General features: G+C 37.1%; 1 long non-coding RNA gene across 1 annotated transcript in view; it reads left to right on the forward strand.

Annotated features, from left to right (window-relative positions):
- Positions 1 to 24,274, forward strand: part of LOC122811512 — a 518,443-nt gene that overhangs the window by 103,173 nt on the left and 390,996 nt on the right. Inside the window, exon 2 of the long non-coding RNA XR_006366262.1 lies at positions 8,227 to 8,402. This is a non-coding gene — a long non-coding RNA (uncharacterized LOC122811512). The remainder of the gene's footprint in view (positions 1 to 8,226; positions 8,403 to 24,274) is intronic.

Below are 24,274 nucleotides of genomic sequence, written 5' to 3' on the forward strand. Positions count from 1 at the left end.
TTGCACTATTATTTTATTACTATTTGGGTTGCATTTTTAAATATTTAAGTACTTCAATCAGTATATTAAGAGTTTAAGATTTTGATTGGTTAATTGCTTGTATTTAAATAATTGATAACGGTATAAATGGGCATTTGTTGTGAGATATGGCTGTTTCTGAAGAAGTTCTGTATTAAACGAATGAAAGCGCTAAACCACTTGTGTCTTCGAGTCGTATTTTTTGTTAAACAATTGTTTTAGTCTTCTTCCTGTTTTGTGTGCATTATGCATGCATGCTTCAGTTGTCTCAGATTTCTAACGTGGTATAATTCATTATGTAATGGCGGAACGACTTTATCTGTTCTGCAGTAATGAGTGGAAGCTGTCAGGTACATTGGTATAGCAAGCCGTGGGCACAGTTACATAAAAACAGAAACATTGCAATGCTCTGTCACTTACTTGCTGATGAAAAGTGAAGTGAGGCGATATTTGGTAAGAGCAATTGTAGTCAGTAAGAGAGCAGCCGTGACAATTGAAGTGTCTATGCACTTTAGTGCGAGCTACATGACATGGTGTCAGTAAAGTGCATACATAAACAGCGACACTACTTTTTCTTTTTTTATTCATAACCCTGCCTAAATCAACCTTCACTGTGAAAGAAAACACATTGTTTGGCATCTTCACAGCATTAACGGTAAGATTTAAACACCGTGAAGCAACCGGTATTATTGCAAAAATCTGGTTGCGATAATACGTAAGTACCTTGGAATCTAGTTTGAGGTCTTCTGATTTCAAAATATGACTTACATATTTAAGATTATTCACGCTGATTATATATTTGATTCTGTTCAACTTCAAATCTTTCTCTCTGTCAGTCTATTGAGTATCTTAATAAACCTAATGTCATGATGCTGTTCTGTAGCTCCTCACATGTGATAATCTGTTATGGTAATTACACCTCCCAAGCCTTCATTCATTTTACCTACTGCTCTTTGAAACAATTCTTTGGTTGAAAATATTCAAAAAATCATCACAGAGACCTGTAAGTGTTGAGAGGGGATAAAGCTCAGAGCTACTTCATTCCACTTTAGTTTTCAACACCTCCCAATTAGCACCTTTCTTAAAGGAATCTAGCATTAGGCATTGTAGCAATAACTTCTTTAAGAGTTTGAGGTGTACAACATTTCCTGTATATCCATTTGTTTAAGAGTGGGGATCTATGCATGTTCTAAGCTTGTCTTGCGTCAATGCTGTTGACCCAGTCAATTCAACTAGTTTAACAGTTAATAAGGCTTACCATGCATTTCATTTCCTGTTCATTTCTGTTTAAAATAATCTTCAGAGCTCTTTTCAGTGCATAAATTCCTATTATTGCTTCAGCTCATATCTTAATATGGTACTCCCCTTGTAAACATACTAATCCAGCAAATAAATTGGACTTAATCTGTATATTTTATTTTATTTTTATTTATTTTACATTTGTTGACCGGGCTAGTCCAGCTGGATTTATGTCCATTTTCAGTGGAGGCCCGGGAAGAAAAGCTCCAGTGGTTTTTACAAGTTTGCACAGAAATAGACATAATAAGATAACATTTATAAAACAGAGTAAGTTAATACATGTAATACACAAATATGAATAAGATTGAAACTGAGAGAAAAGATAAAATGTCTTTTCAAACAAGGAATAACAGAGATTTTTTTTTGTCATACTGTATATTTGAGATAACAAATGTTTACATAGATTAAAGGTGGTTGAGGAGGAGATGTATAGAAAAGGTTATGGTGGTAAGGGGGGGTTAGTCGGGGTTTGTACAAGGACAAAGCCATTGTGCTTTTAAGTGACTTTTTAGTTGATTTTTAAAGAGAGGTAATGATGAGAGAGATGTCAGTTTTGTGGGAAGTTTGTTTCAAATTGTCCCCACAGAGTTTAAGGATCCCAGTTTTTTGTTTACAGTTTTGATGGTGGCATTAATGTGAGTGTCAAAGTTGAGGTTGTGGTCAATCAGTACACCTAAGAGTTTTGTAGTTGTGTCGGGAGCTATGATTGTCCCATCTATGGAGGTAATAGAGAAGTGTAATGGGGTGGATTTGTTAGTTGGTGTAAATAGTAATAGTTTGTTTTTTTGGCATTGAGGAGGAGGTGATGTTCTTGGAACCAATTTTCTACTTGGTTGAAAACTGATTGGGTGATATCATGGAGCTCAGATGAAGTGGTTGCTTTACAGATGAGAGTGGAGTCATCTGCGTATTGTATGCAGGTGGGTAGAGGAAGATTAGTAGAAAGGTTGTTAATGAAAATGGAGAAGAGTGGAGGTCCCAGGATAGAGCCTTGTGGGACACCCAGAGTAATTGGGAGATGTTTGGATAAGTTATTATCCTAGAGGACAGTCTGTTGTCTATTATGCATGTAGGATTTGAACCATTGGAATGCTAGTGTGTCAAGAGAGAAAGAGTTGAGTATATTAAGTAGTAATTGATGGTTGACCATATCAAAAGCTTTAGAGAGATCAATGAACAGAGCAGAGGAGAGCATGTTATTGTTACATTGTTTATCAATGCAGTCTGTGAAGGATAGGAGAGCAGTGGTGGTACTGTGGAATGGTCTGAAACCATGTTGACAGTCAGCTAGAAGGTTATATTGGAGAATGTGGTCTAGAAATTGTTTGTGGATACATTTTTCCATAATTTTGGCTAGTGGAGATAGTAGTGTAATAGGTCGAAAGGTGGAGAGTTCAGTTGAGTTCCCTCCTTTATGAAGTGGGAGTATGTGAGAGATTTTCCATAATGAAGGGACAGAGCCTTCAGTTATGGTTCTATTAATTAGAATAGAGATTGGGTAGGCAAGAGGTTTAGCAGCAATTTGAAGGTGTTCAGGTGGTAGGAGATCATCTGAGGCTGTACAGGGTTTGAGTTTATGAAGTAGTCTATAGATGAGGGCTGTAGGAATAGGTTTTAAATGAAATGTAGGTGGTAAGGTAGTGGGGGGAAGGTAGGGTGGGGTTGAGAGGTGGTAGGGAGTTAGCTAGAGATTGGACAGTTTCAGTAAAAAAGCAGTTGAAAGCATCAGCAATCTCCTTGGGAGAGTTGTGGGAGAGAGTAGATGGGGTAGGAGTTTTGGAGTGTCCTGGATGTAAGAGTTTATTTATGCTAGACCAGAATCTTTGGGGTTGACTATGGTGATTTTGTTGTAGCTTGAAGAAATAGTTCTTTTTATCCTGTAATATTGATTTTTGGTGGCATTTCTTAGTTGTCTGAAATGCTGCTGATCAATAGGGTCTTTAGTGTGTCTCCATTTGGACCAGATTTTGTTTCTTTGTAGGATTTGTTGTCTGGTTTCTTTAGTGAGCCATGGGGCTGCTTTGCATCTAGTTCTTAAGGAACGTGAGGGGGCATGGAATTCTAAAATCTGTAGAAATTTGGTGTTAAAGTGGGATACTGCTTCGTCATTTGGCAGGTGCTTTAAGGGTGACCAGTCACAGGCTAGTAGCTCCGCCTGAAAATTGGCTGGATTAAATTTCTTTTTGTTGCGGGTGATTTTAAAGGTTGGTTCATTTGGAATATAGGTTTTTTGTCTGGATATGTAGGCTAGTGAGTGGTCACTAATATCATCAGGAAGGACACCTACTTTGTAGGAGACAGGGTGACAATTTATTAAGATCCAGTCTAATATACTTTCTTTTTTGGTGGGTTTATGGATTCTAGTGGGGGTGGTAATAGTTTGAGAGAAGCCGTAAAGGTTTATTTGGGTTGGTGTATTTAGTGTGGTACAGGAGTACCAGTCTATATTAAAATCACCAAGTACTATTGTTTCTTGAGGGAAGGTTGTAGACAGCCAGCTGAGAATACTTTCTATGATGCTAATGTTGCTGCCTGGGGGTATGTAGGAGCATATTAAGTTAATGGATTTGGTATTGTTGAGTTGGAGTTTGGTGATAAGAATTTCTACCTTGGTTATTACAGGGGATTGTACCAGTATGAGAGTGACCTGTAAATGAGATTTGTATAATATTGCTATCCCACCACCTTTTTTAGCAGTTCGGTCTAGCCTCAGTATGTTGTATCCAGGTGGGAGTATTTCAGTATCTTTTGTAGTAGGTTTAAGCCAGGTTTCAGTTAAGCATAAGATATCAAATGAGTGAGTTTCAAGTAGAGCATGTAGTTGGCTTACTTTGTTGTTAACACTCCTAATGTTTAGATGAGCTATGAGTACTGAATTTGTGGGAGTGTAGGGTGGGGTTGGTTGTCCTAGGGTGTTGTTGTATGGTCCTGGGTTAGGATGAATGTCCCCGTGAAGGAGAGGATATTTGAGAGGATAATATGCATGTTTCAGAGGTTTAGTATAAATAAGTTGTATTTTTCCAAATTGTGTGCATTTAAAATGGGAGACTCTGTGGTATTTAGGTGATAGATAGTGTGAGGTAGATGTTATGTTAGAGTGGTTAAGGATTTTGAGATTTACTGTTAATGTTTGTTTAAGGGATTGTTGAGATGAGTATTGGAGATGTTCGTAATAAGTGACAGTATAGGGAATGGAAAGCATTGATATTAGTGAGAGTAGGAATAGTTGTTTAATGTACAAGAGTTGATAAGTAGAGGGCATGGTGAGGGAGATGTTATAAAATGTGATTGGGATTATGGAGGTAGGAGTATATGAGGGTGTGGACTAGAAAGGTGTAAATGAGGTAAGGGGAAGTGGTTATTAGTATGTGATAGGTTGAGTAGGTGGTGGGTCAAAAGGAGTGGTCAGAGTTTAATTGATAGGATTGAGGGGTTGTGGCTTGGTAAGTATAAAGGTAGGAGCACTGGGGGTGGGTGGAAATTGGGGTAAGGTAGGGGAGCGGAGTGAGCCCGCAGGGCGAACGGAGCGGGTTACAGAAGGTAAGTGAGAATAAACAGAAACAATCAGTAAGCCTCAGAGCCTTTAGGTGTCTCTGGGTGAGTAGAGTGAGATAATGCCGGAGAGAGGTTCAGAGTGATAGTAGAGTACAGGGGGGGGGGGGAAGCGGAGTACAGCTAGATAGTAAGAAGAGGAAAAAAGGTACTAGTGGAGTGACAGTAAAGTATTAAGAATAGATAGTTGGGAATAAGGTTTAATTCTAGATTGGAATTTGGTGCAACCTAGTGGACAGACAGTAAAGGAGACAAGGTAACAGTATTAGATACAGCTAGAAGAGGAGTTATAGATAGCAGTAGGTAGGGGGAGATAAAGGTAAATTGCTAAAGGGGTGTAGAGGAGGGAATCTTTGCTGCTGGTTTCCCTGCTCGCTAGCTTAGTTTTACTTCTTGGTAGGTAGTTATAACTACATAAATTATACAGTTTAAAAGGTAGGTCCAGGGTGGAACATACTTTCTTAGTCCTTTTGGAACCTCGGAGCACAATATATGTGGAGGGACAACAGAGTTCCTTGGCCCGACGTTGGGATGGTTGAGACCAAATAGCAGTGAGGGGTTCTGAAAGATCAAGCAGGTTCCTTAGTATAGGGTAGAGAGCTAGAAGGGATAGAGAGAGAAAAAAGGGTTTAGGTGAGAGGACAAAGTTAAAACTATCCTAAACAGTATAAGCACTCAGTGTAAGATACTGGTATAGCCTGATACAACAAAAAATAGCCTGTATAATTAAACATCCAAAACTAACTACGGACATCAAATACAGATGTATGCAAAGCAACAGGATAAACAAGCAGATAAAACAGTTCCTGCTAGGAATCTCTTACAATATCAATGACAAAGCATGTAGCAGTGCACTAATGAGGGCTATATAAAATACACAGGATGTATTGCAATAGTTCCACAAAAATGGAGGTTAGTTATCAGCCACTTGTAAAATGAAAGTTTTATGCCATGTATAATGAATATGCCAGTATAATGCCAGCAGTGCTTGTTAATAAGTGTTCCTTATTACTCTGTTATATAACTGTCAGTGAAGTATAACAGTAGTTCTGTTATTACACTTACTAGTACTATCACACACTTTTGAATATCTAGAATACTCTGGAAACCTCCTTGAAAAAACATGCAAGTTGTCAGTATCACTGTAAACAGTTATGATGATTTTTCAGCTGTTTTTCATTTTCTTTGTTTGAATTTAAGCTTTCACTTTATGGTTAGAATAGTTGTTGCTGCTTGCTGCACAAATCTGAAATCATTCTGCATCTGCAATGTATGAATCCTTTTAATCATGCTAATTTTCTCACAAGCATTATAACACAGTCTGTTTAGTTGCTTTATCTGATTTTTTCCAAGGATGATAACTAGAACATTTGCTTTAATTTTCTGTTTGTGGTTGTACTCACAATTAAGCAACATCTGATCTAATGGTTTTATCTTGTTATTTAAGCATATCAGAAGAGTGCATGATGGTTTCTACAAGATATTAGGCAGATTCAGTGATTTAGAAGTAGCTCTTTACATCACATTCCATTAAACACCAATACCTAGCTAAAATATAACAACTTTTGTTTGAATCAGATTTCTCAGACCAAAATTAATTTACAGTAAATTGTGTACTGTTTGAAACCTGAACCATATTGAAGTATTGCTTTTCAGCTAAACCCACAAATATTTCTGTTTTATTTTATTTTATTCTATTTTATTTTATTTTTTTGTTTTTGCTTTTACTCAGTAGTATGCAATTCTTGGTACATAGACTTAATTACATAAGTAAATAAAGAAATACATAGATAAATAAATAAATAAAATAAAAAATGACATTCACATAGCTTGCATATTTGACTAAATGCTTAATGTTTCTCTTGCTTAAGATGCACTTAGTATATGCAACAATATTTCCAAATGTGCATGTGTTTTTCTTAGTAGCATCATGGAAACCTGCACTTCTGTTTCTTTTATTCATTTTCACTTAATTGTATTATTATTTAACTCACAGTCCTTTATTTTATACAGTTTCAGTTCCTATGTTACACTTGTAAACTATAAATGTGAAAGTTCACTCTCTATATACAGTACATTTGACTTTACTTAAAAACACAAAATGTAGAGAGAGAGAGAGAAAACATAGCAGAAGGGGCATAGCTGGAGAACCTGTGCTAGCCTTCCCCAGGAGTGTATGTGTGTACATAACTCATATTCCAAAGTGTGTGTGTGTCAGCTACCTGGGCAGGGACACAAAGCACTGGTTGGACAGAGAGGGTGCAGGAGCTTGACCACTAGGCTGAGATCTGGACCCTATAGCTGTGCCAGTGGAGTGTCTTATTGGGAATCTGGAGAGAAAGGGAGAAACCAGCCCCAGACTGACTTTGATCTTTGTGTGCTCTAAAGGGAAATTGTACTTTACTGTGCATGTATTTGTTAACCTTCCAAATGTGGACGCTCCTCACTGTGTTAGTGGTGAGGACTGAGGCTCCTTGACTCCTGGGCCAGTACACAGGCATCACACATGAAATAAGGTCTGTTTTTATACCATGATATCTGATTGCCCAACAACCAGTTTACCAACCACACTTTCCTGCCATCCCTAATACCGCCTGAAAATTAAAACACAGAGGTTAATTTAAAGCCTTTTACAAACCCTTACATCCCTAATGTAGGGGCTGTGCACCCACACCATTGATGTCTAAATGCACTACTTCTGAGGTTGTATCAACTCAAAGAAAAGAAAGTAAACATTTTCTTGTCTAATGTACAAGAAATTTTAATACTGCCACAGCTCTGTATTATCACAAAATAGTTTCCCATATCATCAGTGCCCAAACCTATCTCACAATAACCATTCAATATCCTACACTGCATATGTAATACTAGCCAAAAACAAAAAGATAAAATACTTTCCCTAATACTAAAATGTTATAAAAAGTCATGCTAAGCACAAAATAAGAAAATACAATACAAACTAAAAATACAGATATTAAAAAGTATAGAAATCATGGTTGCTATGTTCCTCACCCCACCCACAGGCACACAAAAGGGAAGTCAAAATGCTTAAATCTTCTTACTGTTCCCTACACTAAGACAAGTATAACCAATATATTACAATATAAAGCTACTAAATCACACAACACTAGACCTACTAGGTATCAATATAACCATGACTACACAATCAAAAATGATCAAAAATATTTAAACATTAAAACTCAGCAACATATGTTTTACATTTCTCATATCTAAAATTGAAACAAATATTGCTACATATTTTCATATGACATGTAATTATTATGCTGTTACATCTCATGCCTGCTGACTATAATTTCAATTGTTTTCTCTGCATTTTGTTCTCTCCCTTCATTTTAGCTCAGAATCTCAAAATGTAATCACTTCAACCTCCAATATCTCTGAAGTTACATGGCAACTTGCTTTAGAGCTGGAAACACCTGATTCAAAAATTTGAGCTCTATTTCACTGCCAGTGAAAGTGAAGCAATGCCAGGAAAAAGTCCAATGTGTGATGTTCCTTCATGTTGCAAGCAGGTAAGCATTGAAGATATTTAATACTTTTTGTCTCATAGAGGAGGAAAATGACAAGTTATCAGTGTTGATAGAAAGATTTTTAGCATATTGTGAACCAAAGAAAAATCTGCATGTGAGACATTTATATTTCACTGGAAATCAATGTGTTCTGCAGTCAATATATTGTTATGTGACTGAGATTAAACAGAGATCAAAAGATAGTGAGTTTGCATCCACTGTGGTGACCCCTAATGGGAATAGCCGAAAGAGAAGAAGAAGAAAATTGTATATGACATCAGAAAATTATTAAATTAGAAGCAGGTTTTTGAGAGAATCAGAATGACACTGGTAAGGTGCTAGGTACGTAATGAATTTTGTTTCAGGCCATTATATAACATATTGGGCTATATTTAAATGACTCTATACAGGTTTTAGCTTTAACAGAACAAGTCCAGATGGAATCAACAACATTTATGTACTTTGGGTGTTGAAAGTTTGTATATATCAATTTCCCATAAGGATATAGTGGCTGAATTTTTCAGGACTGCACGAGTGAATTTAATTAATTTTTGATTAATCTGTTGAGGATAATTTTGAAGAAAAATGCTTTTTTTCAAAGCATCATTATTTACAGAAACTTGGGATAGCTATGTGGCAACTTTTGCCCCACTTTATTCTGATTTATACCTAGGTTATACTGAAATGTTTCTGATTTATAATGAAATGTATAGTATGTTTTTTTTTCATTTATGGACATGTAGAAATGAGTCCTTGGTGATTGTATATTGCCATGTGCAGGGGATCTTGACCAGCTAAATAATTCTGTTAAATATTTAAGCAACAATCATTTTGATACCAATTTTACTGTAACATATTATCCTAAAACATATAATTATTTGTATGTATTTGTTATTAAATTAGGCAATAGTTCCTTAAAATAAACTTTAGGAAGCCTTTTTCTTAGAATTACTTATGGGACTATGATAGCTGCCATTCATGCTTCATTGCTGACAGTATTCCATATTCCCAGTTTTTGAGGGTTTGAAGAATATGTAGTGACCTGGCAGATATGCACATTTTTTCTTTTTTTTTATGGAAAATGCATTTTTGGAAAGGTGCTATGATTATAATAGGATGCAGAAAGCTAGAAACCGGGGATTTCCTCATGACAGACAGAATTTACTTTCACATATGTTCCTCAATAAATAAATTACATTAATCATTGAGATTTGTTACAAAATATAGCAGAAATATTTTTAAGATTATGGGTTTCTTAGGGGAAAATTATATATTCTTAAGGCAGACCATACTCTAGGATATATTAGTCTGGATTAATGTCTTTTCAATTATAGGACAAGTCATACATATGGACATTTTTAGTTTTAAAAGGGCTTTAAATTAGTTAGTGATTGGAGACTGCTTGGCAATCCCCCAGTGGGTTACTCATCATGTGGTTGTTGCTCACTGTGTTATTATATAACAAAAAGCAAATATTTTTCCTCTGCTAAGCTAGTAAAACATACAATATTAATAATTTTTCTACATGTAAAATGGATCACATTGTCTATCTAGTTACATGCATCTGTTGTGCATTGTAGGAGGCACAGACAATGTGTCCCTTAAGACAGAAACTGTCACTACATATACATGATATTAGATGCTATAGAAAATGCAGCCCTCTGTTCAAACTTACTTTACATCACAAAATAGCTGTATTTATTTACTGCTATAGACAAGATACCAGCTCATATTTCTAATGTTTATACTAAAAAGTGTATCCTTGATAAGATAGAACAGAATGTAGATATTGTGTTTGGGGGCTTTGTATAGTCCTGATTTGAATGAAATATGATTTTTAGTTTTGTTTTGGTTTAGTGATGGTCAAGTAATTTGGGTTACCTGATTTTTGATGATATAAAATACACCACATGATTAATGGATTATTACTCATTAAAGAGGCTCTGTTGAGTGAAATTTAGATTGCTGCTGCTGTTACTGTTGGTATGGTGGAAGTCAATGAACTGAGGCTGCCTTTTAATTTTGGTGCTCTTTCTTTTGAAACATACATAGCATGTGATATGCACCACAATTGCCTGTGCACTTTGTGTGGATCTATATATACGTATGTGCATACATTGTGTGTATGTGTGTATAAAATGCATTTGAATTCACGTATGCACATTACATGCATAATTGATATAACGAAACACAAAGTCTCAAAAACAAAGGATTTTGTTAACTTCAACAAAACCATTACAACATAGTAAATACCAAAAACATTTTTTTGCAAGAGTAAAGCATCCCATACTCCCCCACCCCCTGTTAGTTATATAAACCAATTCAGAGATCAATCACAGAGTGGAGAAAACAAGAAACCTTCTTAATCAACTGACTGCCAATCTCAGCAAAAATATATACTGTAAGTGAATAACCAGTCTAAGTGAATAAACACATCCGTTCAGTTATACAGATAAAACATATCAGCCTTCACTTTGCAGTGTTTGACAAAATACTTTTCAATGTAATGCTGCACACCATGTCTTGCTCATCACCTTAAACTATCCTAATTCATGAACACAGGTCAGGGCAGTGATAGCACTGTACTGCGAACATCTCAGTTTCTTGAATGGTACACAAGACTTTCTACTGAGTACCTAGTACACAATTGCATAGTTGGCACTTCTGAGCTCAGAATGGGGGGGGGGGATTGGGGGATTGCTATGAAGTAAAATAACACTGCACACCACAACGGAGAACTGCATGTTAGTATAGTATACTGTACTACGCAATTACATGTAACTTCTTTGTACAGTATTATACACTAATGTGCAGTTCTTGAGTGTGCTTTGCTGTGCTTTAATTCTAAGGCACTATTCATAATGAAATTTCATTCCTTAGACATGATGGTGGAAAAAGGATCATTGCCATAGTATGTTAATCAGGGAAAATCTTGAACCGTGTGAGCTCCTATTGGCAAGAGCTTCACAGTATCATTGAGTGGGAGTGAGACAAGTTTGCTTGCCAATAGAGTATTTCCTACCATGCAACATAGATTTTTTCTCTCACTGTGCTAGTGTGCTTTTCAGCTATGTCTGCACAGCAACATATTAGCAGGGAAGGAGAATGCTGCACCATTGTGTGCAGCTTCATCATGTAGAACTTTGATGGTTTCCCATATGTTGCCCTATTGGCCTTACCTTACAATTCAGTGCATTCCATATTATGAATGGCATATGGGTAGGGATGGAGGGGAGGGCTGGGGTTATTTGTATATGCATTTCGTTCATGGAGTACAGCTCCTGCACAGTTGCGTAAGATAGTATACAGTATGCCATCCCTTTGTGTCACTTCTTTTGTGATTGACAAATTCATGATTGGTATGCCTATCTATGGCCTGCTCCACAGCACACAATGTCTATGAAAAGCATCTACAGTGTAGTGAGACTTATGTTAGTATTTCTTAATTTTATATATGAGATAGTTTTTAGGTTTTATTTTATTTTATTCACTTGAGCCTTATAATACAAGTTCTATTTGTCAGTCTTGCCATTTTCCAATTGGCTAGTTGTGATTTTATTTTATTGTGTATTTCTTTCAAGTATCTTAAAAGAGGCTTTGAAACCATATTTGAATGCAGACATTTTGAAAGATTGTTGCCTGGTCTTGAACCTTCAACTTACTAGCATGGTGATTAAGAATGTGTTTTTATGCAGCTGTGTTCACTGTTTTCTCATCTGAGGTTTCATAGCTTATTAGATCCTTGTCAGTCTGGGTTGAAGTTCAATTACAGTACTGAGACACTCATCACTGCATGGTTAATCAGCTTCTTATGGCAAAAGACCTGGCCCTGCTTGATTTCTCAGTGGCATTTGACATGATGATGAACCAGAAGATTCTAGTCAAGTGTCAGACAATACACTGTGTGTTATCAGACACTGTCATTAAGTTGTTTGCCTCTTACCTCTTTAAATAATGTTAGTGAGTGGTGAGAGGTCTGAACTTGTCAGGTTCTTACCCTTTGCCTTGTGGTGTACCATAGGGCTTGAGTTTCTCTCCATTGTTTTTCACAGTATAGCCTCTGCTCCTTATGGAGGTTATTGCAGGGAAAGGTGTTCTTTATCAAGACTACACTGATGATATTCAGCTATACCTTTCCTTTTCTCCAGAGAGTGAGTTGAACCTTTCACTTTAAAAAACTGTTTGGATTGTATCCTTGATTGGATAATACAATTTCCTAAAGCTATGTTGGTGCATGCCATGAATTGTCCCTAACATGTTCATTTTGCTCTCTACTTTCATATGGAAATAGTCATTTGAAATTTGTGTTCATTGTTCACAATCTGGATGTAATTCCTTATGACAGACTGACACTGAAGTGCCAGATATTAGCAACTTTTAACTCATTACATCTGAGTGACGCATCCAGGTGCATCTGTAGTTAACTCCTACTGATGCCTCTAGGTGTCAGAAAATGCTTGTTCATATTTGCAGCAATAATTCCAAAACCATGATATGTGCAAGTTTGTAAAAGATTTTAATTTAAAGCTTACACAGTGGAAAACTCAATTGTATTAATATTTTACCTCTGTCTAGTGCGGGTAAAGAGATATTAACTGTTATTTTTATTATACTAATTTATAGATATATAATTTTCACATTTTTCTAAATATATCAACAACCAAGTAACACAGACAGAATCTCTTTGCCTCACATGAAAGCACTTAGCTAGATGAATAAAATGCTGCTGATAGTATGTGTGTAACTTTAGTGGTTGCTGAGATATTGTAAGTTCTGTACAAAATATTACAAATGTAATAGTTACTGTGTTTACTGTGACTTATACAACTTGGTTTAAGACCTAGAACCTAAAGAATACTACCACTATAAAAATAGTTTGTGCTAAAGAGTTTGCCATTTATACTTCTTTCATAACCCTTATAGTTCCGGAAATATGAACATTTGTTTGAAATTTAAGGACATAATTTGATTCTGTTAAAAGGCTTATTGGAAGTTACAGTGCAAACTTCCTGAGCTCCATTGGAGTAAATGAGTTAAGATGTCTTATTTCTATCTGAAAAATATTGCTTGGATCAAGTGTTATATTCCATCAGTGGACCTTAGTATGGTGGTTCATGCCTTAGTGTTATAACACCTTGACTATTGCAGCACTGTTTACCTTGAGTTATCTGGCTTCCTTGCAGTGGGTGCAGAACTCTGTAGCCAGGCTCTTGACTGTCACTCCTAGGAAGAGTGCCAAATTATTCCTGGGCTGTAGAATCTATTGGGTGATGGGTGAAGCTAGAGGTGTATTTAAGATTCTTATTATCATCCACCATATCCAGCATGACATGAGTCCTGCATATCAGAAAGAAATTTAAAATGATTTTGGGAGCTAAATGTAGGAGAAATGATAGTGGCTTTGGAATTATGTGTTAATGTATGCCTATGTGTGTGTGTGTCTATATTTTTGTTAATAGTTGTGTGAAGATGATTCTTCCTCTAATCTAAGGCTGCCACAGTTTGGTATTCCTTTCCTCAGAGCATCTGTGACCTTACAGTCGATTATATTAAGTAGGGATGAATGCATAGTTTTGTTTTCATTAAAAGTAGTTTTTCCTGATAAAAATATTTTTGACCATTTTAATTTCAATGTGTTTCAGCATGGTGATTTTTATAAATTGCCAATCTGTGATAACTGCAATATGGATAGAATTTTACAAAAATAAAAAAAGTGTAGAAAAAGACAAGGGTGTTGGTGGAAAAAAGAACAGAAAATTATTTGTATAGGAGAAACATGCTAATGGCTAATTACCTTTTTCACTTTTAACTAAAAAAATGAAACACCATAATTATCTTACAATTTATACTTTTGCAATCTTGTAATTTTCTAAAGGAGTAATTAACAGCAAAATATAACTTCAGAGATCTCTGTCAGATACCGGAAAATTTCTATGTATAATTACCTTGATAGCTGACATAATTCAAATATAGTCTTAAAACAACAGTGCCATCTCGCTATTTTCAACACTCACACTGATAATGCCACTGACAATAAAAAAAACACATTTACTATGCCTGCTAATAAACAGAAATACCCATATTTGGTTGTATTATCAATGGTGTTACTGACCTTTCTAGTATAATTTTTTTACTCTTTACCTCACCTAACAGGCATAAACTGTCTAGAACATTTTCTAAATGCAACAGCACGCTTGCCTCAGTAGTGGATTAAGTGCACTTTGTATCCTGGGTGGTTTTCAAACCAGGGGCCCCCACACACTTTTAGTGCACCTTGGACCTCATGTAAATGTGGGTATTCTTTGGATTTTTCATCCTAATAATTTTAAACGAATACTTACCTACTAGATTTATATTTACTGTTTAATATAGTAAAATGTGTCAGATTTCCAAGATAGCTGCACCCTGATCAACAGCTTAATTTCAGCTCCTCCAGGGTGAAAAAAGAAACTGAGAAATAAGTGATGTTACTGTCAGCCTGAGTAAAATTCAGTTACTGGCTAACAAGTACACTGCCTGGATGCCAGCAAAGAAGAAATTTAGAGAACCTGAAAGAAAATCAACTAGAAAAGTTGAAGAGAAAGCACTGACTGAGAAGAAGCCTGCAGTTTTTCAGCTTGGGTACAAGAGATGGCTTCCAGTAATTTAGAGGAAAAACTAAATCAAATTTACTCAGAGATGATTAAAAAATAAAACACTGAAATAGTATATCAACTCAAATAAAGCTGAATAAAAAAATAAAATAAAACACTGAAATGGCATATCAAATCAAATAACTAAAGGCTGAAAAATAGAACCATCTTTAGCTATTCAGATGAACTGATAAAACTGCAAAAATCAGAAACTGAAATTAAAATTAAGAAAAGGCTGGCTAAGGGTGAGACTTTACAAGAAGAGCTGTTTAAAAAAATGGTATAGTTAGAAGATAGAGTGTGCAGAGAAAACCTGAGATTTCCTGCTATACCAGAGAAACTGGAAGGAACACTCTGTATTTATTTTCTGAAAGCACAAATGAGCAACTGGACTGGTATTTCACAGCAGGGTTTGTTAACTGAAATGGCACATTGAGTGTATGCTCCAAACCTGGCCATGAGAAAGCAACCAAGACCTGTATTAGTAAAGATGTAATCATACCAGCAGAAAGAGTTGATCCTGACAATACTATGGCAGAATGGAAAAGTATTAAAAACTGCAGAAAGTAGGGTGCTTGTGGAAAGTGATTATTCACTGTACAACAGGCAGAGGAGAAACAAAATTTTTCAGCAATTATGGAATGCAGATATGAGATTCAAGCTAGTGCATCCAGCTGTCTTCAGAATATATGTGCCTGGAGGATCAAATAATTTTTTTGATGCAGAACAGAGTAAGGAGAAAAGAGAAAAGTTTACCAAATAAAAAGAGAGTCAGCAAACAGAAGCAGAGCTTCTCATTTTACTGACAGTAATGCTCCTAGAGAGACTTTGCCAGTCTAATCTCCATTGTTCCAAAGGAAATGCTTGAGAGACCAAAAAAAGCACGAGTTGACTAGAAGAATCAGGAGTACCTTGGACTTGGACCAGAGTCTGATATTGAGAGATGGAGATGAACAGGAGGAGAACCAGCAACATTGAAATTAGTTGATAAATGTAAGATCATAAAGCATCAATCACATTTGTGAAATATGTTATTTCAAGAAAAAGTGGCTGAGAAAGATTGGAACTTTCATGATTATGTTAAAATGTGTGGGTAGACTGTAAAACATATACCCCTCTTTATGTTCTTAATGTTTAGAAGGGCATTAAAAAATAACTATAAGTAAAATAATGTTTGTTCTTAATAGTTTTTGGATAAAACATGTCATGATATAAACTGCATGTCATATAGTAAACCTGAAAAATTAAGTATGAAGGTGCTGCTGTGTTGTACTTACTGTACTGAAACAAAAATCTTCTTAAGACACAAAGTCTTGCTGGCTGTTTACTGCTGAATCAGAGTTTGGTTATTACACAGAGGTTTGCATGATTGCATCTACAGTCTGTTTAAGGCACTGAGCCTTGCAATTGCACACTGATAAAGAAATATACTTTGTGGCACAATACAACTTTATTTTTAGCGCAGTTACTATTAAAAAATGTATTCTTATAACAAACGACACAGCTTTAGGCTTTACTGTTTAAAGTTTGCTTCACAATCAGTATGAATGATATTCTCCTATACAGTACTTCGGAACAAGTGTGTTTCTACAAATACCTCTAACACAACTTGATTTTTACAGTCTTTTTGTACTTTTCTTGGATCCTGTTTTTCTTCTTTTTGGACTTTGTACAGAAACATCTGTTTGCTGTTGCTTGTATTTCAGACTTGTTTTTTAAGGAAATATATTGTGGGAAAGCACATACAAATTGTTTTATCTGCTATGTCCATTCATCTGTGAGGAAGCATGTCATCCTTTTTCTAATATTGTGACAAACATGTTTTTAAGGAAACATCTTGTAAAAAAACACGTACTGCTGATTTTACAAAAACCATATCCATTCATCTGTCAACTTCTTTGCTGATACTGTGGGGGAACATATTTTTTGAGGAAACAGCTTGTAAGAAAGCACACACTACTGATTTTGTAAAAAGCATGTCTATTAATAGATGTTCCTTGTTTTTCAAAATACAGTCAGAGCTATGTCACATACTATGGATGCTCATTGCATATTGCTAAGCTCTATTTCTACATTTAAGTAAGCTTTTATTTTATGCCTTGTTTATTTTGCATATTTGTAGTAGAATTGATTTTAACCTTTATTCATTGTTTAGCACACTCTAACAGTTCCCCCTTTTTATTTTAAACTAGGGAGACAAATTCATCATTGTTTGGTAATACATTTTTATTATAATGTTGGAATTTACAACAGTAACTTGTTGATTAACTTTTGTTAAACAAACTTTAATACATGTGAGTAATATGCAAGCAAGGACTACAATAGTAATAATAGTGATTAGAAATATAATGATTTTTCCTGCCCACCCTGTAAATAGATTACTAAACCACTCACTCCAATCGTCATTCGAGTTTTTTTAGTATGTTGTGACACTTGCATAATGAACTCTAAATGCGCTTTCAGAGACTCTGTTTTATCTGAAATAAATGTACAACATTGTTCTCCTGTTAGGGCACATATACCCCCTTAGGATGGTAGTATGTAATCTAATGCCATTCAATTTTGTTAAACCATAGTTTGTATGGCTGTCATTTCGACAGTAATGTCTGAAATTGCATTGAAAGTGGCATCTGCCAATACTTCAACCAATTTAGTTTTCTTAACCCCCAAATGGCTTTTGCTACCCCATACCACAGGAATATACCTGCTCCTGAAATTACACCATCCCCTAAATCCGTGTCTTTTAATCTTAAATAATCAAGATTTTGGTGGTAAATATGTGATGTATCTAGGGTATTTACTGGAGTTTCTTGATTTTCAGTTACAAGTAATATGTCTCTTTCTCTAATTGCATTTCTAATGCTTCCCTTTGGTAAGTCTTTCACATGATATATTTCTGGTATTACTAATCCAATCCCATCCCTTTGGTAACCATTTATAAGTATATTTACCACAAATGTAATATAACCCATCTGACAGGGCAACACTGCTATTTACTATACTGCTATTTACTTGTCCCATAGTAGGAGTTTTATTATGTACAACCATAAATTTTTTATTTGTTTTACTTCGCCAACATGTAACATTGATTTTGTACTCATTTTTATCGTTCTGTGAAAAATGAAATTCCGCTGTGTCACTTAATATTAACTGACCCTTGGCTGGTATTAGAGTAGGAAAACCATGAAAAAATACCCCAAGCACTGGTATGTGGTTATGAAAGTTTATCATTTCAGTTGTTTCAACACAATTACTGTCTCCTGTTTCATTTATTAATACCCTCCAACTACTAACAGTATTTAGTGGAATTGGCACCACACCAGAGGCATAACCCCTGATGTTAAGTTGTTCTATCTCACCATTCATTCTTACAGATGGTTTTGGAGCCAATCCTCGACTCCGAGTCAGCCTACTACAAAGCTCGAGGTCTCAGATAGCTCAAGGCCAAGTCTCTATCCCATGATGTACCTAGAGTTACCTCAGATCTAGTTTGCCGATGCAATAGATCAGAGGTACTCACTAGCTTGGGCCAGTAAAAATGTTATTTTCTTGAAAATATATTATATTATTGATAAAACTTTCTGAATACTATCTTTAGAAACTTAGATAAGCCCTTATAGTTTTTTGTGTAGTTTCTCTTCCCTTGGTGTGCCTTTTTCTTAAACTAGTATTTAGCTCTATTGGCCTCGTTTTATTTTAGGACTTGTTAAATCTTTATTAGTACTTTAGATTCTAGTTGTGTGCTTACAGCTTGCTATATTTAGACAGCTTGTTATATTTAGACAGCTTGTTATATATAGTCTTTAGAGTTTGAATAGTGACTTTCTTTCACAGCTTAATTAGTCTTAGACCTTAGATAATAGTGTGTGTAATAGTAGTTGTGTGCCTTTATATAGTGACTTTCTGTCACAACTTTGATATATTACTCTTTAGAGTTTAGATAAATAGTTTTGTATGTGTGTGTGTGCTGATTACTATTTTAGTCCATAGTTTAAAAAGAGCTTGTTTGATATTTCTTGTTTGGGTGTGTGTCTAGTTTTTACAGTACTCTATTGACATTGTGTGTTACAGTATGGCTGACCATGATAAAGATAAACACCCTAAATCAGGGTTTAAGAAATGTCCTAAATGTGGGCAGAAAATGTCTGACACTGACAGTCATGTGAATTGTGTTTATTGTTTGGGAGCACTGCATCTCCAGGAAAGCTGCTCCATCTGTCATTCTTTCTCTTCTATGGTTCTCCAGGAGAGAAAGAGAAAGTTAATTGACAGAGGTTTAGTTAAACCTTCCTTTCAAGAAGCTTTGAGTGACCAGGACGGGTCCATCAAATCCTTAAAGTCTTTTAAGGCTTCTGCTTCTGTGGTAAAGAAATCAAAAAAGTCTTTGACGTCAGTTCCACAGACCTTGGAGCCCACTGTCTTGTCCTTTCAGAGCCGGTTCCCAGTTTTGGAACCGGTATCTGAAGTGCCTAAGTCTCCACTCCTGCAATCTGTACCTCCTTCTATCTACTCATCTGGTCTTTGATTACCCTTTCCAAATTGGATGTGGATCGTGTGGTGCAGAAGCTTTTATAGGTACTGGCCTTTGCTAAATTCTTATTGGCACTGACCTATACGGCTTCGGAACTGAAGAACCTTTTACCATCTAGTACTCTTCCTCCTCTGAACCATACTGGTCCTTCAGAGCCAGAGGAGTTGGACTTGATGATCATTGAGCCTTTGGAGCCGATGCCTGCTCCAGTGTCTTTGGCTCCATTTACTCTGACATCCTCAATGCTGATCAAGGAATCTAGTAGCCAACCCTCTATGTTTGGGTCTGGGGAGGATAGTCAGACCGACTTGTTGGTTCCAACTCTACCTCTTGAGGCTTCAGCTCGGATGAGCTCAGCTCTTACCTCTGGCTTGGAGCCCACTGTCCTGATGCCGGGGGTATCAACAGTTTCCTCAGATCTGTCAGTCCTTTCTCATCAGAGCAGAGGTGCCTTTCGAAGCCATGAGGAGAGTTATGTCTCCTAAGACATCTTCGACTTCAGGTCCGGCTACCTCCTCCCCAAAAGCGCCTGTGTCTGCTTCTGCTTCACAGATCCTTGCCAAGCGTAGAGACCCAGAGCCTCAGGAAGCCCCATTGGGTGGCCCCTGCTCTTCCGAGACCTCACCAGAAGCCCCCACTGATGAGTTTCCCAGGAAGAGAATCTGTAAGATAAAGCATTTAGAGTCCCCGCAAGAGTCCCTCACAATCGTTACTGACTTGGATGAATCAGAAGGGTCCCCATGATCCCTCTCTGAGGATATCTCATTTGCTGAGATATTAGAAATTCTTAGGCAGAGGGGTGACTGGCAGTCCACCAACCCTACTGAAGATGAGTCGGTTCTCTTGAAGGCTTTCGGGTCTCAACCCTCCACCTCTTGGGTGTCTCTGCCTTTCGATGAGCTTATGCAGCTGGTCTCTCGAAGGGCATGGGATTCTCCAGACACCATAGAGCCTGTCCCTAGGAGGCCTAATAAATTTATTTCTGCCCCCAGGACAAATCCTCTCTTACTAAGGGTGTTCCAGTTGATGCCATGGTGGTGGCGGCAGCCACCAAAAAGAAAATTTCAGAAACTTCCTCCTCTATCCATCCTCCTAACAGAGATTCTAGGATCATGGATAGATATGGGAAGTGTACTTACAGTTCAGCTTCTTTTGCACTGTGTTCGCTCAACTATCTAACCCATTTTACTAGACTGCAAAAAGATCTCCTAAAAGAGCTTGGAGATACTCTTCAGGGTACAGTATCTGCAGGAGCTTCAGATAAGGTTGCCTCCCAGCTTGCTACCCTCAACTCCATAGTAAACTCATCCATGCACCTCATTTCATATGCTGCTGATAGAACAAGCAGGGCAGCGGGTACAGGAATTGCTCTTAGGAGACACTCCTGGATGCACTTGTGTTCCTTCATGGAGCCCTTCAAGTCATCCTTTGTAAATACCCCTTTTGATGGCTCATCCCTTTTCGGGCCCAAAGTTAAGGAAACTTTGACTAGGTGTGAGCAAGAAGGAAAGACTCTATCTGCCATTGGAGTCCATTTTTCCACCCCTACTAGACCCTACCACAAGGGTCAAAGGGGAGGAAAGATGTGGTTCTGCAAAGCCCAAGGAGCCTTTCAGGACACATGTGGTGAACCCCCCTCTAGGGGCAGAGGAGGGGGCAATAATGGAAAACACCACCGTTGTGGCAGTGGGGGTCCACAAAACCAGGGTGACAGAGATCAGTTCTTTGGGAAGCCCTACCTGTGCTCCTGAAAGGAGGCCCAACTGTCGTACTCTGGAGGCAGTCGGGGGTCGCTTATCTTTGTATCCAGATGCCTGGCTCAAAATAAACAACAACTGGGTACAAAGTATCATTTCCAGAGGATCTTTCATTCCTTTCACCACACCCCCTCCATTGACAAGGAAAATCCCACACGTTCCACCCAGTTACATGGAACAGGCAACAATAGAGGTCTGATTGTTGCTAACAAAAAGAGTCATCCAACCAGTCCCAGCAGACCAGATGGGATCCGGAACTTACTTAAGATTCTTTTTAGTTCCAAAAAAGACAGGGGACTGGAGACCAATATTGGACCTCAGAGGACTAAACAGATCTGTCAAGAAAGAGAAGTTCCGGATGGTCACACTTCAGTCGATATTTCCCTTTTTAGGGAAAGACAATTAGATGTGCTCGATAGATCTTCAGGATGCATACTACCACATAACAATGCCCAGACTATCCAGGGATCATCTGCACTTCTGACTGGGACCCAATCATTACCAGTTTCAAGCCCTGCCCTTTGGCCTCACTACAGCCCCCAGAGTGTTCACCAAATGCATGGCAGTGGTCTCAACTCATACAAGCCAGGGACACCACTCTTTCACTCTGCAGTCAACTGAGCATTACAATAAACTCAGGAAAATCTGCCTTGTCGCCATCTCAACATATCGTTTTTATCGGAGCAGAATTGGACACCACCACCACCACTCTGGGACTTCCAGCAGAAAGAGTCTTACTACTCCATCAGCAGGTCCACAGTATCATAGCCAAAAACAAGGCTCCAGTATCAGAAGTACTAAAATTGTTAGGCATGATGGCAGTTGCAATATTAGCCATGCCATTCGGTCACATGCACATGCAGATTCTGCAATGTCTGTTTTTCACTCAATGGTCTTACCAAGAGCTCCCAATGTCTCATCTTATAATGATCACGAACACATGCAAAAAAGGATCTCCAGTGGTGGTTGACCTCTCCTCATGTCACGATAGGTCATCCTTTTGTTCTACCCCCACCAATGGCCACAGTGACCATGGATGCTTCCCTGATAGGGTGGGGATGGGGCATTTTCAGGGAAGAACAGCCCAAGGGACATGGACCAATCAAGAGACACATCTGCATATCAATGTCCTAGAGATGAGAGCAGTACTTTTAGCATTGCAGTACTTTCAGGACTCTCTTCCTCTGGGTACAATTGCGATTCAGACAGGCAACATGTCAGTGGTCTGGTACTTGAACAAACAAGGAGGAACCAGGTCCTACCCCCTTTGTTGCGTGGCCCTAAGAGTATGGCAATGGGCTACATCCACCCGGTGCTTTCTGTTAGGAATGCACATCCTGGGGAAATCCAATGTGATAGCAGACAAGCTGAAGAGAACATTTTTTTTGCCTCATGAGTGGTCCCTCAAGAAAGAAATAGTGGAAGATTTCTCTTGAAGAGGGGGCGTGGCTAGGATGTAGACTGATTGGCAGCATCTTTTCTCAGCTCTGCACTCAAAAGATATTTCTGACAGGAATTTTTAAAAACTAGATATTGTAGACAAACCTATTTTGTTGAATTACTTCTACTAATATCACTAGAAGTCTACAGTGCAAAAAATTTGGCTTTAAACATTATTTTTCCTGTCAAAAACAAGAAGGAAGGTATCTGAATCTACTGAAAATGAGCTTTTCTAAGCATACCACACAGGACCAGATGATGAAAAAGGAGATACAGTCTTTATTAAATGCTATACAAGACTTGTCAGTGAAATTTGACAAAATAAATACCAAACTGGACACTTTTGAGGAGAGATCTACAAAACAAATACAGCAACTACAAGAAATAATGATGCAACAGAAGTCTCAAATAGCTGACATAGAGAGATCCTTAAATGATACTGAGGGCAGACTCTCAGAACAAGATCTTCAGCTACATTTTTTATCACAACAAAATGCTTCATTGCAAAATAAAATAGAGGATCTAGAGAACAGGTCCAGACGAAATAACCTTCGCATCTATGGGCTACCAGAGAAAACAGAGGGAGATAACATGGTGACTTTCCTTACTACCTGGTTACCAGTAGTTTTAAAATTGCCTGAAGCTCTTTCTTATGGAATTGAAAGAGCCCACAGATCCTTAAGAGCTGCTTCATCAACCATCAAATCAAAAAACCACCCGAGATCAATAATAGTAAAGTTTTTTTCATCACAGGACAATGAACTTATTTTAAAAACAGCATGGTCAACTTCTCCAGTTAAATACAAAGACAACATAATCAGATTTGATAATGATTATTCTGCTGGAGTTATAACTGCAAGAAAAGAATGTCTCCCTCTGATAAAGGAATTGAAAAAAAGACAACTTAAAGTCCACTTGCTGTTCCCTGCAAGAATAAAAATATTTTTACTGAAGGTCCTAAAACTTTTGACACTCTGCAAGCAACAGTTTCTTATCTTTCAGCTAATAAAACCTTGGATAATGTGGAAGAAATGGATTTCTCCCAATTTGGGGTTAAGCGTCACTTAGAAAAAAATGAACGGAGCACTGCTGACAAGAAGAAGAAGAAACGATAAAAGACATATGAAAAACACAAACATTATTGTCTTCTATTTGCTCTGTAAGGCAAAAAAGTTCTTTGAAAGCATTCATGCTTTACACATGTGTCAGTCTTTGAAACAATATAAATACAAGATAAGCAGGACATTTTATAACTAAAGCAAACAACCCTAAAGAAAGCAAGGTAACATATCTTTCTCTATTACAGTGTAAATACTTACAGTCATGATTTTTCTAACTCTAAATGATGTTTAGATAGTTCATTTATAAATTACCTGCCTTTTACTTCTAGTATAGAATATGATGTATTTACACTGACATATTAATGTGGTGTGTTTAAATGAGCATGATTCCTTTTTATAATATTTACACTAAGCTGCATGAAATATCTAAACTGATGTATTTAATACACATAAT

Source organism: Protopterus annectens, chromosome 9.part0 (genome assembly GCF_019279795.1).
Source record: "Protopterus annectens isolate FY-2018-M chromosome 9.part0, PAN1.0, whole genome shotgun sequence".
NCBI lineage: Eukaryota > Metazoa > Chordata > Ceratodontiformes > Protopteridae > Protopterus > Protopterus annectens.